Source organism: Rhinolophus hipposideros (genome assembly GCF_964194185.1).
Source record: "Rhinolophus hipposideros genome assembly, chromosome: 9".
Classification (NCBI taxonomy): domain Eukaryota; kingdom Metazoa; phylum Chordata; class Mammalia; order Chiroptera; family Rhinolophidae; genus Rhinolophus; species Rhinolophus hipposideros.
The window spans coordinates 82,883,108-82,898,613 of NC_138055.1; the positions used below are offsets into that span (position 1 = coordinate 82,883,108).

Below are 15,506 nucleotides of genomic sequence, written 5' to 3' on the forward strand. Positions count from 1 at the left end.
TTTTGTTTTCTATCCATTCAACCACCCTATATCTTTGATTGCAGCATTTAATCCACTTATGTTGAAGCAATTATAGATAGATATATAGTTATTGCCATTTTATTATTCATATTTTTTATCCCTATCTTAAAGAAGTCCCTCTATCATTCATTCCTTGTAAGACTGGTGTGGTGGTGATGAACTCATTTAGCTTTTTCTTCTCTGGGAAGTTCTTTATCTGTCCTTCAATTCTAAATGATAGCTTTGCTGGGTAGAGTGTCCTTGTTTTTTCATCACTTTGAATATTTTGTGCCAATCTCTTCTGGCCTGCAAAGTTTCTGTTGATAAATCAGCTGACAGTCTTATGGAAGCTCCCTTATAAGTTACTAGTTGCCTTTCTCTTGCTGCTTTTAGGATTCTCTCTTTGTCTTTAACCTTTGTCATTCTAATTATGTGTCTTGGTGGGGCCTGTTTGGGTTCATCTTGTTTGGAACTCTCTGTGCTTCCTGGGATTGTATGTCTATTTCCTTCACTAGGTTGGGAAAGTTTACAGTCATTATTTCTTCAAACAGGTTCTCAATTCCTTGCTTTCTCTCTTCTCCTCTGGTACCCCTATGATGTGAACCTTGTTACGCTTGATGTTTTCCCAGAGGTCTCTTAAACTTGCCTTATTTTTTTGGATTCTTTCTGTGGTTACCATTGGATGTTTTCTGCTACCTTGTCTTCCAAATTGTTGATTCGATCCTCTGCTTCATCTGGTCACCTGGTGATTCCTTCTAGTGCATCCTTCATTTCAATTATTGTAGTCTTCACTTCTGACTGGTTCTTTTTTATGGTTTCTATGTCCTTTTTAAATACTGTCCTTTTTTATGCTGGCTATCTCTTTTTTGAGGTTCTCACTAAGTTTCTTGAGCATCCTTATAACCATTGTTTTGAACTCTGTATCTGGTAGGTTGCTTGCCTCCATTTTGTTTACTTCTTTTTCTGGGGTTTTCTCCAGTTCTCTCATTTGGAATGTATTTCTTTGTTTCCTCATTTTGGCTGTCTCTCTGTGTTTTGTTTCTATGTATTAGACAGGGCTGCTGTGTCTCCCAGACTTGCTGGTTGGCCTTGAGTAGTAGGTGCTCTGTGGGGCCCAGTGACACAGTCTCCCTGGTTACCTCAACCAGGTGCCTTTTGAGACTGCCCTTTGCATGTGCTGCTTGTGGGGCTGATTGGATGATGCTCTGCTGTGGTTTGAAGCCAACTTCCAAGTATGTTGGCCTCTTTGGAGGGACTTGGGTGCAGGCTCAGGTTAGCTACGGCCTGTGGCTGGCTGGAGAGTACCTGGTAGAAGTTACAAAGCAATCCATGATTGTTCACTACCTGTGCTATACCTGGAGGAGTGTGGGAGAGGCCACACTGTGAGGTGAGGACATGTGTCACCATTACCATGTCTGGGGTAGCTCTACAAAAGCCAAGCACTCTGAGGCCTGCTGCCCACTTCTATAAGTTTCAGCTGCTGATAAAGCCTTCTGAGGTAAGCAAGTTGGGTGAGGTAGTGTCTCAGTGAGTCAGCTGGATGGAGCAGTGAAGCTCATCAGGCCAATCAGATTCAGATTTTGCCTGCGGGGGAGGAGTGGGGAGGGCTCAACACAGGAAAGATGGCGCCCGCCTTCCAGCTCATGGGAGGGCAGCCGCACACAGGGAAAATGGGGACTGTTTCTCCAGTCCTCACTGCGAAGTTACACAACTCAGTCTTTCTTGGATGCCTCCAGAGTCACCGTCCTTCCACCAGAGCCCTGGGTGAGTGCCTGCGTGGGTCCTTTAAGAGGATGCCTAGGTTTCCCCGCAGCCTTCCGTCCCACCTGGATGGTTGGAATCCCCACTGTTTTTCACAGCCAGATGTTGTAGTGGCTTCTCTTGGTACCAGTACTCTGGGCTCGGAAGCCTGGTGTGGGGGTTGGGTCACTCGCTCCTTCATGGGGAACCTCTGTGGCTGAGATATCTCCTCCAATTTTCAACCTCCACACGTGAGTGTGGGATAAGCCCGTTTCATGTCTCTGCCATTCCTACCAGTCTTGTTGTGGTTACTTTTTATATCCTTAGTTATAAAACTTCTGTTCATCTAGAGTTCAGATGGTTTTCCAGGTTGATTGTTTTATAATTTAGTTGTGATTTTGATGCGTTCATGTGATGAGGCAAGCACAGTGTTTATCTACTCCGCCATCTTGAATCTCTACTGCAAATGTTTTCATGCATTGTTTCACTTTTTTGATTTAGGAAGGTTCTTCTTACTTGAAATTCATAAACATATATGTGGGGACAGAGCCCCAGAAAGCAGTTTCCAGGCTCTCGGCCTCACATAGAAAGGTGCTGGCTCAGGTAGTAAATGACCATCAACTGTGATCAAATGGCCATCAACTGTGGCTAGTTGGCCGTCAGCTGTAACCAGTGAGACATTGGCCACTAATATAACTGCCGTGGCTACGCTAGCAGAGAAAATGGGGGGCTAGCAAGAAGATAGTGGCTGAGCTAGCAAGAGTGGATTGCGGAAAGGCGGATGCCGCCGGTGAGAATATAGAGATATGATTTCCCTACTTACGGCTCCGTAGGTGTTCCTTTTTGGCCTCACCATGTCCTGCGTTCTTATGTGGGGAGCGGGAGCAGAGATCCTGCAGGCCTCCCCGCATGACAAATGGCGCAGCGAGCAGGGTCTCCCGCATGACAATATATTAAAATATTTTCTTCTAGTATTTATGGTTAAGATTTATACATTTAAGTTTTAGGTACACCTATAATTTAGTTTTGTGACAGGTTGAGCTAGGATTCTGAACTATTTTTCTCTCTCCAAATGTATAGGCAACTGTTTCAATGAAATTAACTGAATAAGGTATCCTTTATTCACTGATGGGAAATGCCCCTTTGATTTATGCAATATCCTCATAGCCATAGTTTTTGAAGGTTTTCATTTATGTTCTCTTAATTTGTCCTAGCTATGGCACTTTGTGGTAAGCTCAGTAGATAGTATTGGTGTCCCTTTTTTCTATGTGAGGAAACTGAGACTCATAATTGTTTGCTTAAGGTTAATAGGCTTTCACTAAACTAAGCAAGTGTTCAAATTCCAGTTTTTGAACTCCAATCCCATGTTCTGTTCCCCACTCTAAGGTCACGCCCAGCTTCTTTCTGTGACATCTTGGCTCAGTGTGATTTTTTAAACAGCTTTTGAGCTCTAGACAGAGCTCTACTTCTCCTGAAAGTAATTAATCCCAGACAACTTTTGGTATAACTCAGGTACCTGATAATGTGTCAAAAACCCCACCTTTCTCTTTAGATTCCACCCTCCCCCTTTTTTTACAGCATGGAGGCACAGACACAAATCAGTGTTCCACGTTTCCAGGGGTACACATACACATTAAATAATAACTCAGGGGTTTCCTATTTTAGGCACATGGTGAACATTCCTTTTCTGTGAGGGTTTATCAAACTGAAGGTTACAACTGAAAGAAGTTGCAAGAAAGAATGAAATCAATTAACTGCCTCTAAAGACTGCAGCCCCAGAAGCTTTTTATCTTTAATAAACGTGCACCTGTAAATGATGTGCATCACCATCAATTTTCACCGATTGTGGCTGATGAGTAAGTGAAATGGGGGTTCATTAAACATAAAAGCAAAGCAATTAGAAGGACTGCAACACAAAGATCAACACCCATTATCAGACAAAGGAAACGGTGTGCTAAAAGAAGTATTTGCTTTTCAACTAGTTTCAATCTACTGCTCCCTATGAAATGATAATCTCTGGTTTTGGGTTTGTTTTTTTTTTTTTTTCCAGCACATGTCTATGTCATTTCTGTTTACACATGAATGAGTTTCAATCTTGCAATGTTTATTTTCTGCCTCTACTATAGAAAGAAAAAGATTTTCCTTGCTTGCCTCTGGGAAAGCAATATTGTCTGCGTTTGTATTCTGAACTAGACTAAAGGAAGAAGCATTGAAACAGGGAATTACTCTATGGGTCTGATTGCATTGCAGCTTTGGGAGCTGCAAAGCAGGTTTCAAGCTAATAAACAGCAAGAAAGCAAGAGAGATTATATACTTCTCCTCTGTGGGAGCAAGGTAACATCCAGGATGTTAAATGAATGGATGAATAGTTTTCAGCAATGCTTTGTGGCTTTCTATCTCAACCAGAATTCTAATTATATTGAGTCGAATGTCCAACCCTTGGATATAGATATGAAAATATTTATTATTGTGTATTTTTGAACCTAGATTTTTAAAGTCTATCAATTTAATATCCAGTACTATATAGATAAATATGAAGAGAGGAAATGGATTACAATGATATTACAGCAATGAATCTTACTATTGCAAATATAGTTTTCTCCTACAAATTAGTAGCATAAGGCGCAAGCTAATTATAGCAACCATAAAGACAGACATCTTGATATTGACAAAAAATAAAAATTCTGGCAATAAATGGAGACACACCTAACCTGAGGTTTCCTTGGTTTGCAGCACCCAACCCTATGGTTCAATAGTGATGTAATGATGTAGGATCTACTGGCAGTTTCTGGGTGTGGGCTGGGATTGTGTCTTGTGAAGCCGAAGAATGGACACAGGGAGAGGCGAAGAGTTATAAAGGAAGACAGTTTATTAAAAGCAGGAGAAAAGGTTATAGCTCCTGAACAGGAGCGGGTACCCGAAACTGGGAAGCCCACTAGCTATGGCAAAAGGCTTTTACATTTATGCCTTCCTTTGCCTGCTTGGGGAAGGGGGCTGGGAGCCTTTTAATGGAATTCATCTATTAGGTTTTGTCCTGTTTGTCCATCCTGAAGGGATTAACGAAATAACCCATTCTTATCTATCAGATCTGCTCCTTTGTCTGGCCAGAAAGGACTTGAAATAATTTATTAACCCCAGGCATATTATCATATCTCTATCCTAGAGTGAAAGAGACATTCCAGAACCTGGAGTTTCAGGATATGGCTGCTTTTTTGTTTATTCCACCAGGGACCTCCCTGTCTACCTAGCGACATACTAACCTCTCCCAATCCCCCCTTTGGAGATGTACCCCTAACTGCTTTAGGGAATAGGGGTGACAACCGCTCTGGCTACTTCAGGCTAAGGAGGGATGTAGAAGGAGATACACAGCTAGGGCTTGTCCAGAGGTCTATGTGAGGGTCCCCAGTAGATGAGCAGATCCAGATGAGGGTTTTATTGCTTTGGAGGTCATTGTAGACAGCTAGCAAGTGGTCCACAAGCAGAGATGCCTTGTAGGCAACAGCAAGAGATGATTCCTATAATAATGAATAAGAGAACTATGAGAAAGGCTTCATTACGCCCTGTTAAGCTAGGAAACCAGGAAGTAAGGGAGGATAAATCTAACCCAAAGAATCCTGTCTGTTGTGTAATATTGGAGACTATGTTATGGATTTGTTGTACCTTATCTTCTATTAAATGAGAATTATCAGAAAGATTGAAGCAGCATAATCCTTTAAAATGTTCACATCCTTGATTGTGTTTGAAGAGTAGGTAGTTTTTGGCAGCTTGGTTCTCAAGAACTACTTCTCTGACTTGTACTAACTCTTGGTTCATGGCGTGTATAGCCCGTGAAGTGGCATTCAGGGCCTTTGCCATTGAACAAGCAATGTGGCTAATCTCCACATTTAAGGCTATGGTCATAGCAGGTACTACAAAGAGACATAAAGACACATATTCAGCTGGACTAAATAAATGTATATCACTGTCGCAGCTGGGATCTAGAGTGAGTTCTCTGTGATGTCTAACCTGATGAGGCTTTTGGGGTAAGAAGAGGTCCCCCGGTGCTATAAGCTAGAACATAGGAGTAAGCCATCTTCCCACAGAGAAGAAACCATCCAGCAGATAATTTAACATGTGCATAAATTATAGAAGTGGTAGAGCTGCAGTTAAGGCCATCATTGGTCGAAAGATCAACACAGTGGTTGGGGCAGCCGGAAAAATATCACATTGATCAGCTGGAGTTATAGTTATAATCTGTATAGAGAACATGCTCGTGTCTTTTTGGATGGTAATGGGACCCCAGTTGTAGATATCAGAGTAAGATATGGGCTTATCAATGTTTTGAAGGGTGGTATAGTTCTTTATAACCCCCTCAAGGGGGTTCAGACTCCAACTAGATAGGAGGTAAAGCTTTGTTGAACATAATTTCCTCCTTTAAGGCAAAAGTCTGACACATTCATTACATGTTTGGCTAAGTAAATCCGTATGTTTTCATTTCTTTGGAATGGTATGAGGTCTGCTGAAGCCCCACGTTGAAGCATTATTATAAAGAGTAAAACTTGATAAAACACTATGTAGTAATTGTTAATGGTGTGTTAGATGTCAGAAAGTTTCAAAAGACTAATTAAAATATAGCATGCAAAAATAACACAAAATATTCCTAGGCTCAGTCCTGCTCAAGGGAAGTAATGGCAGGAACGAGGTGCTGAATCTAGGATAACACACGCAACAGATGCAGCAAAAAAGACAATGAAAGCAGCAGTAAGGAGAATGCAGCCCCCTAATATGGTCATTTTGAAACTGGACTGTATCATCTGAGTACTTATATGTACAGTGTAGAAGAAGTTTTACGTCCTCTAGTGGTTGACTGGAATATGTAGGACCTTTGTCTTTTTCTTCTGTTTGTGTGGGTGCACTCGTACAGGGCTTGACTCAATCGAGAGTGGTGAATCCAGGAGTCAAATTCTGGGACTTTTACTGCTGTGGGAGTAGAAAGAATCACGATGTAGGGTCCTTTCCACACTGGATCTAGTGTAGGAGATAGAGAAGGAAGATATTTGATAAGAACTTCATCTCCTTGGGTTAAATAGGGGTTTTTGATCCGCTTGAGGTTGAGCTTCTGATAACTGTTGGATAGCTTGCTGGAACTGTGCTAAAGAAGTTATAGTTTGGGTTAGTTCTATAGTCTCATGATCAATTAAGAGGTCATTGGTTAAGAAAGGCCTACCATACATTTCAAAAGGTCTTAGGACACACTTAGTTGGAGTATTTCGAATACAGAGGAGAGCTCTGGGGGTAAAGCTGTCCAATTTTGGCTAGTTTCTTGTGATAATTTTCTAAGATATCTTTTGATAATGTCATTCATCTTTTCTACCTTGCCTGAGGATTGTGGCCTCCAAGCACAATGGAGGTGATAGTCTATACCCAGGGCTTTGGATATAACCTTAGTAACTGAAGATTTGAAAGAAGACCTGTTGTCACTTTGAAGTAACTTGGGGAAGCCAAATCTAGGTATAATTTCTATAATTAGGGCTTTAATTACTTCTATTGCCTTTTCTGTTCTTCAAGGAAAGGTTTCAACCCAGGGGTGAAGGTGTCCACACATACTAGGAGATACTTACATCCTTTGGCCTTAGGCATATGGGTGAAGTCTAACTGCCAATCTTCTCCTGGGCATTTGCCTGTCTTTGCACCCCTACGGGTGTCTGATGATGTGTTGGAGGTTTATTTTTATGGTAGACTTCATAGGATGTGAGAATATGTTGTATACTCTTTTGAAGTTCTTTTCCTATGAATAATTTTTGAGTCATTTGTAAAGTTTTGTCCCTTCCAAAGTGGAAAGTTTGGTGGAGAGTTTTTAGAACTTTCCATTGATTGGCAGCTGGGAGGTGTAAATGACCATCCTCCCCTTGTAACCAACTCTTGGGTTGGTTAGTGTAGCCCCTTGTCTTAGCCCATTCTTGTTCCTTTTTGGGGCTTATGGACCCATCCCACATTAGAGAAGTTAGTGTAGGGTTAAGACTTAGTTTGGCAGCATTTTTAGCTGTTTGGTCTGCTAATAGGTTACCTTCAGAAATCTCATCACTTCCCTTTTGGTGTCCCTTGCAGAGTATAACTGCTATTTCTTTAGGAAAAAGTACTGCCTGTATCAGTCTGTTGATCTGATGATATTTGACAGGAGACCTGTTGGCAGTTAGGAAGCTTCTTTCTTTCCAAATGCTTCCATGAGCATGTAATACCAAAAAAACATATTTTGAATCAGTATATATATTGGCTCTTTCTCCTTTGCTTAGTTCTAGTGCTCGAGTAAGAGCTATAAGCTTAGCCAGTTGTGCACTGACTCCAGAAGGAAGGCTTGCATGCTCTAAGATATTATGCAAAGTAACAATAGCAATAGTTTTAAGTTTGTCAGAGTCTAGACAGATTATTTGCTTAAATGTCTTTATGGATAGACTTTGAATAATAGTATGGAATGTACACTTACAGAAGGAAACAATTGTTAGTCTGTTTTCCATTAATAAGTAATCAGTTTTACCTTAAAATGTATTTTAACTGCAGAAGAAATAAAAATAAATTTATTTGTGATACTCTCAGAATTGAATGCTGTGAGTATTATGGTAAAATTCCTTTCAGTCAGTATTATATTTTTATCTATTTAGTTTCTTGGTATATATTATTTATGCCGGAAAAACTATTTTCAGTGATAAGTCTTGCTTATTTTACATTTCTTTATGCTATAAATACTTGCATGTCAATATAAACAACAGAGTATTTCTTTTGAAAACATATAAAACATTTTAATGCCATTATAGTTTCTATCAAGAAGCTGTACTATAATTTATTCTTTATTTTGGACATTTGGTTTTCTAAAGTAAGTTTTTAAAATTAAAATGATGTAACAATAAACTACTTATGAGAACTGGACAGACATTTTGAGAAGTAAAATTACTAGGCGAGGCCATTGGCGTTGTTAAGGTTTCTGATTAACAGGGACATTCGGTTTCCCCTGTGTTTAACAGAATCACTGGTGGCCAGCCTGGTGTGACAGGGTGAAACTGAGGACAGGTTCCCAGGTTATCTCTGAGGTTTCCTCCCACACATACTGAGGCACCTCCACTGCTGGAAATACAGAGTGATAGGAGAGGTGATTCTTTGACCTTTCAAAATAACTGAAAAAAATGGTAGCAGTGACCAGAGTATTGAAAGGCAAAACTTTTAATTTTGAAGAATCATGCTTTTACGGAAAAGAAAAGAGCTCAACACAAACAAAAACTCAGACACTGGAGCAACACGTGTGGTTTCCACCTGTAGTGTACAAGTTGCTTAGGCATATATGCAGGCAGGACCTAGGATTCATGCCATCTCACACAGACCCCTAAATTCTATACCCTTTTGAATTTGTTTCTTTCACATTCTACAGGTTTTAATCCAATTTTCATGTTTGTTTTAACCCAATTTTATCTTTAAGAAAGAATGAGAGGCTCACAGGAACATTTTCTTCAGGACATTCACCTTCTCAGAGAGCTTCTAAGAGTAGCACTGTCAAAGGAGAAAACACGTGTTATGAAATGACAAGTGATCAGTACATACGATAGTATTGGACAACATTTTTGACATAAGCAACTGGTATCAAGGCAATATGTGTATGTAGCCCAAATTGAAGAAAGGGGGATTAATTTGATAATAAATAACATGAACATTTCCCCTTGCATTGCTAGAGACAAGGGCAAAATTTCCATCTGTGCTTTATAATTCTGCTACAGTGTGAGTGCTCAACCAGTAGAAAATTATGATTGTCAGGATAGAAAAATATCTTTATTACAATGATGTGGTGTAAGTATAAATTTGGTGGGTTTAAAAAATGTTCATATTCACAAAACTCGTGTTTCTAAATAAAACTCCATTTTTTTTTTCAAAATAAAAGTTTTGCTTCTTTACAATTTTCTCTTTTTCAAACCACATGAAGCAGTGTAAACAGTATATGAACTTCATTTCAGGTATCCACATATTAAAAAACTAGGCTTCAATACTACTGTGTATTGGGTAATTGGACATGTCATATTGAAGATTAGTGGTTATTAAACTTTTTAGTATGATTACTGACTTTAAATTTTTTATACAAAAAATGCATTTTCTTTGAAAATAAGAACCTAAAGTTCAAAGATTAACATATTGAGACAGCCCTTATTATTATTTGGACTCTGATAAGAAAACTAGGGCAGCAGAACATATGTTGAAATGTATGGAAATTTGAAAATTGGGAAAGTTATCAAGGATGCCACAGAAATACAAAGGATCATGCAAGAATACTATGAAGGACTATCTGCCACCAAATTCAATAACCTAGAAGAAATGGACAAGTTCTTAGAAACATATAGCCTTCCAAGGCTGAACCATGAAGAACTGGAAAATCTAAACAGACCGATCACCAGTAACGAAATTGAATCAGTCATCCAAAACCTTCCCAAAAGCAAAAGTCCGGGACCAGATGGCTTCACTAGTGAATTCTACCAAACCTTCAAACAGGATCTAATACCAATCCTGCTCAAACTCTTCCAAAAAATTGAAGAAGAGACAGTACTCCCTAACTCATTTTATGAGGCCAACATTACCCTGATACCAAAACCTGGTGAGGACAACACAAAAAGAAACTACAGACCAATATCTCTAATGAATACAGATGCAAAAATCCTAAACAAAATTCTAGCAAATCGAATGCAACAATTCATTAAAAAGATTATTTATCACGACCAAGTGGGGTTCATCCTAGGGACACAAGGATGGTTCAACATACGCATATCCATCAATGTGATACATCACATAAACAAAGGACAAAAATCATATGATTATATCAATAGCTGCAGAAAAAGCATTTGACAAAATATAACATCCATTTATGATTAAAACACTTAATAAAATAGGTATAGAAGGAAAATAACATAATAAAGGCCATCTATGATAAACCCTCAGCTAATCTCACAATTAACGGTGAAAAACTGAAGCCCTTTGCTCCACGTTCAGGAACACAACAGGGCTGTCCCCTATCACCTCTACTTTTCAATATAGTGTTGGAAGTCCTCACCAGAGCAATCAGTCAAGAGAAAGAAATAAAAGACATCAAAATTGGGAATGAGGAAGTTAAATTGTCACTCTTCGCAGATGACATGATGCTATATATAGAAAACCCTAAAGACTCCACCAAATAGCCATTAGAAACAATCAACGAATACAGTAATGTGGCCGGCTACAAAATCAACGTACAAAAGTGCATTGCATTCCTATATACTAACAATGAAATCTCAGAAAAAGAAATAATAGAAAAGGAGTTCCTTTTGCAATTGCAGCAAAAAGAATAAAATACCTAGGAATAAACTTAACCAAGGATGTGAAAGACCTATATGCTGAAAACTGTAAGACATTTTTAAAAGAAATTGAAGACACAAAGAAATGGAAAGACATTCCTTGCTCATGGATTGGAAGAATCAACATAGTTAAAATGGCCATATTACCCAAAGAAATATACAGATTTAATGCAATCCCCATCAAAATTCCAATGGCATTTTTTAAAGAAATAGAACAAAAAATCATCAGATGTGTTTGGAACCACAAAACACCCCGAATAGACAACACAATCTTAAGAAAAAAGAACAATGCTGAAGGTATCACACTCCCTGACTTTATCCTGTACTACAGGGCAACAATAATCAAAACAGCATGGTATTGGCAGAAAAACAGACACACAGACCAATGGAGTAGAATTGAGAACTCAGAAATGAAACCACATAAATCTGGACAGATAATTTTTTACAAAGAAGCAAAAAAAACATACAATGGAGAAAAGACAGCCTCTTCAATAAATGGTGCTGGGAGAATTGGAAAGCCACGGGGCAAAAAAATGAAACTGGACTGCTATCTGTCACCATGTACCCAAATTATTTCAAAATGGATCAAAGTCTTAAGCATAAGACCTGAAACAATAAACTGCATAGAAGAAAACATAGGTACTAAACTTATGGACTTCAGGTTCAAAGAGCATTTTATGAATTTGACTCCAAAGGCAAGGGAAGTAAAAGCTAAAATAAATGAATGGGACTATATCAAACTTAAAAACTTCTGCACAGCAAAAGAAACCATCGACAAAATAAAGAGGCAACCAACTGAATGGGAGAAGATTTTTGCAACCAGTGCCTCCGATAAGGGGCTAATATCCAAAATATACAAGGAACTCCTGCAACTCAACAACAAAAAAACAAACAACCCAATTGAAAAATGGGCAGAGGACCTGAAGAGACATTTCTCCAAAGAGGACATACAAATGGCAAATAGACATATGAAAAAATGCTCAACATCACTAATTGTCAGAGAAATGCAAATAAAAACCACAATGAGATATCACGTCACCCCAGTTAGAATGGTTATCATCAACAAGACAAATAGTAACAAGTGTTGGAGAGGCTGTGGAGAAAAAGGAACCCTCGTACACTGTTGTTGGGAATGCAGACTGGTGCAGCCATTATGGAAGGCAGTGTGGAAGTTCTTCAAAAAATTACAAATAGAATTACCGTATGACCCAGCAATCCCTCTCCTGGGTATCTACCCCAAAAATCTGAAAACATTTATCCATAAAGACACGTGTCCTCCAATGTTCTTTGCAGCTTTATTTACGGTGGCCAAGACATGGAAACAACCAAAATGTCCTTCGGTGGATGAATGGATAAAGAAGTTGTGGTATATGTACACAATGGAATACTATTTGGTGGTAAGAAAAGATGAAATAGGACCATTTGTGAAACATGGATGGATCTTGAGAATATAATGCTAAGCGAAATAAGTCAGACAGAAAAAGTAGAGAACCATATGATTTCACTGATATGTGGTATACAAACTAAAAACAACAAAAGAACAAGAGAAACAGCAACTCATAGACAGACAACAGTTTAGTGGTTACCAGAGGGTGAAGGGGGAGGGGGATAGTAGATGAGGGTAAGTGGGTCAAATATATGGTGATGGAAGGAGAACTGACTCTGGTTGGTGAACACACAATGGGATTTATAGATGATGTAATACAGAATTGTACACCTGAAATCTATGTAACTTTGCTGACAATTCAATTGTCACCCCAATAAACTTCAACTAAAAAAATAAAAAATAAAAAATAAATAAATAAATAAATAAGTGTAATGATCATGAAAGACAGGAAAGCTGAAGAACTGTTTCAGACTGAAGGAAGGGAGACATGAAACTAAATGCAAACATGCAATACTGGATCCTGGATCAGAAAAGGGACATTCTTTGGACATAACGCTGGGGAATCTGGGTGAAAAGTACACAGGAATTTTTTGTACTGTTGTTGCAGCATTTTTTACGTCTGAAATTATTTCAAAATTAAAAGTTTAAAAAAGAAACTTAAAAAAAAAAAAGAAATTGGAAAATTTAGCTCTTCCCTTAGAAAACGTTCCAGGGAGCTGCATCTGTCTTTATCATAAATTGACTCTTAGCAAAAACCTTTTGAGGTTTCTTTCCTATGAAAGGCTTGATGATGAGCAGATTTGATAGTCAATATGTCATAAACTGAACATTTTTGTCCTCTTATCGACCAAACCTATTTCTTTGCCATTGTTTAGTATCTCAGCTTTGGCTCTGTACAGATCGTTGTCTGCCTGCAATGTGGCAGGCATTCCAGGGGTCTCATTTCCCTTCCTTCCCCCAGCCAAGACACAGCCTTAGTGTTTTTCTGTCACATCCACCCACTTCTCTGTATTCCCCAAATCACTCTGCCTGACTGGGGCATCCAAATTCCTGCAAGTCATCTGCCTCCAATATTGACTGTCCTCTCTCCTATTTGTAAAACGTAATCAGAGCTGTTCTCTAACATGCAATCCCTATCATAATCTCCGACCTAAAACTATTTACCAGTTAACTATTGCTCTTAAAACAATACCCAACTTCATAGCATGGCTTATAAGATGCTTGAGAGTCACATTCTATCCTGAATTCAGTCTCATCCCTGGTGTTTCACGCAGCCAGTACCTCCCCAACCCCCCTCCTTCACACACGTGATCCCATCCAACTCTTCCAGCTTTTCTGAACTTCTTTCAGCTTCTGGAATTACACAAACTTATACCTCTGGGTACTTGCACATACTTTTTTCCTGCCAGATAAACTCTTATCCTGCCAAGAAAATTCTTATTCCTCATTTTTGACTACCTTACTTTTTTCATTCATCCTTTAGGCTAGAGGAATTCAAACACATTTTTGGTTATTACCCGTCTTTAAAAATATAATTTACTTCAAAACCCAGATCTCTCTCTCTCTCTCTGTCTCTCTCTGTCTCTCTGTCTCTCTGTCTCTCTCTCTGTGTCTCCCTCCCTCCCTCCCTCTTTTTCTCCCTCCTCCCTCCCTCCCCCCCTCTCTCATATACACACACACACACACACATAATTGAAGAAATGTTTCATGAAACAATTCTCATACATTTTATGTACAATGCAGTCTCATAGTTTCTATTCTCTTCTACTTGATTTTCTAAATTAATTTTACAACCTCCAGTTTGAAAACACACTTAGAGATTATTTTCTCTAGGAAGTCGTCCTTAACCCTTTTAAACTAGCTTGATACTCCTACTCTATGACTCTACTGGGCCTTATCCTTCCCTTGCTATAGGCCTAGGCATATTTGGGGTTATTATTTGTTATTTTCTGTTTTCCTTAAATACTGGGCATAGAGAGAGGGCAGGTACAGTGTCTGTCTTGCTCCACATCATGTATTATGAATGAGTATACTACCTGTCATATGTTAAGTACTTAAAAATGGAAATTGAATTACTCAATTACATAGTAAGTGAAATTCTGAGCTATTAGAATTAATCACTAAAAACATTAAGTTTTTTTGTTTTTAATCTTAACTAAGAAACCTAAGGGTGAGTGATTTCAAATATGTCTTTGAAAAAAGAAGTACAAGAAAGTTTTAATAAAATATTTTAAGTTTATAGTAATGAAAAGAGAAAAACATGTCTCTGGTTCTAAGGATGGCTCTGTTTCATCTTGTTTATACTTTTGTGTGTGGGTCATAAATTGCAAAATGCCACCCTACACCGGGGGATTTCCTGAAGGCAATATATTATCTCTAGCTATTGTTCCAATGGAATATGTCCCAAGAGAAATAAGGCATGTACTTTAACATTTAAAAGTTAAAACAATTAGTCTTTTTATATAAACATTTCAAAAAAGATACATTTTATGAGTCAGAGGGTGATCATAAGATTGTTTATTTTTAATTCTGAGTATGAGGAGAAGTATTGCTTTTTACCGAGCCTCATTCTATGTATTGGTGTGACTTGCTAAGATTTTTCATATACCTTTGTGACATTGATTTTAGCTATTTAATACTCTGCCTTAAATTTTAATAGTGAATTGAATGAGATTAGGAAAAAAAAAGGTTGAGGATATCTTCAGCAATTTTTTTGGAATATCTCTTTGTCAGTGAAAAAAATGTTCTCTAATTGTTTTCAATAGCTTAAACACTAATTTATGGGAAATTCAGTTCATATGTTTCTACTTCATATATCACTAAAATATTTCTGCAAAAGAACTTTACAAACAGGTGTTTCCTTTCTAAATAATACAGTCAGGCTTTGAAAAACCTTTGTTGCGTTACTGGTTTTGCTGACACAGTGCATGGGCAGATGAATTAGTGGAATAAAATGGATATAGTACTATATTATATTTTTCTTAAAATCACCAAACACTGTGTGGGAAATATTAATGAAAATTTATTTCTTCATGTAG

At 38.3% G+C, this 15,506-nt stretch overlaps 1 long non-coding RNA gene across 1 annotated transcript in view; it reads right to left on the bottom strand.

The window, feature by feature from the left end:
- Nucleotides 1-4,671: 4,671 nt before the first annotated feature.
- LOC308502411 overlaps nucleotides 4,672-15,506 on the bottom strand; it is a 51,074-nt gene continuing 40,239 nt past the window's right edge. The window contains exons 3-4 of the long non-coding RNA XR_013994035.1: nucleotides 9,206-9,258; nucleotides 4,672-5,255 (exon numbers count right to left, since the gene is read on the bottom strand). This is a non-coding gene — a long non-coding RNA (uncharacterized lncRNA). The remainder of the gene's footprint in view (nucleotides 5,256-9,205; nucleotides 9,259-15,506) is intronic.